We start from the raw sequence: 1,178 nt of genomic DNA on the forward strand, positions 1-1,178 counted from the left end.
TGATTTTTCCATCAGACTGATGAGAGGAGAATTAAAGCCCACAGCTTGGGGTCTACAGCACCATTACAGAAGGAAGAAGGTCTGAATTCATTTGGCCTGGCCACGATTCTAATTAACAACTCAATCCCACACAGCCACAGCGAGAGAGGGAGAGAGAGAGAGAGCGAGAGAGACAGACAGAAAAGAAAAAGGGAGGGAGCGGGAGCTCCTGCATTGTGTGCAAGCATCTCTGTGTTCTGGAGAAATGTCAAAAAGATTGGTTCATCTTTAATCACAAGCCAGAACTACACTATAATTTTGCGACCTCCGGCTGCTCCACGCCTTTTCACGTACTCCATTCATGTCGAATCTGTTTGTCTTGCTATTTTTTTAACATTCATAACAGCTTCTACTTTTAGCTCTGCGTCTCCCCTTCCAATCCCGAACTTATCCCGCTCCGTGTTGTCCGCTGCGCAGTCCGCCATGCATCCTGTGGTTTCCTAAAGCTGCGGGCTTATGGGGGACATTTCCCTGGATTAAAAGGATGATTTCATTAGCCTCCACGGGTGTCAGGTTTCATTCCAGGGATTAAATCTTGCAGATTAGAGGCCAGGGCTATTCTCCAGCATGTCATTAATATCTAATAGCACAGGAAATGTAATTGGAAAGCCTGTCTTTCTGATTACTAAGCAAATGTATGCTTTGCTCTTTAAGACGATAAATTGGGCTTTGAACACTGTCTCTGTCCAGGGTTTAGCCCTCATCCCCAGGCAGGGTCGCACAGACAGTCTCTTTCACACGGAGCACAACTCAGGAAGGTCAAACCACGTCGAGCAACTTTTATCTTGCCGCAAGCAACGTTGATCAGTTTTCACTGTTTTACCACCTAAGAGCTGAGAAATGCTGTAATCACGAAGCATTCTCGAAGCGGCACTAGGTCACAGCACATCTCAGCATCTCCCCGTCTCAGGGGACAAACTCGTTCTGAGATCTGACTTCAGCAGCCGTAAAGATGCTTTCTTCTACTTTTGCCCCCTTGCTGAACATTAGAAAGCTGTCCCATCAGCCTGTGCTGGCCCGGGCTGGTCCCCACAGAGGCCTGCTCCGAGTGCTGTGTGCCTCCTGTCAGTCAGAATGCCCCTCAGCAGCCTCCCTCACTGATGAAGTATGGACAATGGAGAACAAGGTGGGCGCAAGGG

The sequence above is a fragment of the Lipophrys pholis genome (genome assembly GCF_963383615.2).
Source record: "Lipophrys pholis genome assembly, chromosome: 4".
NCBI lineage: Eukaryota > Metazoa > Chordata > Actinopteri > Blenniiformes > Blenniidae > Lipophrys > Lipophrys pholis.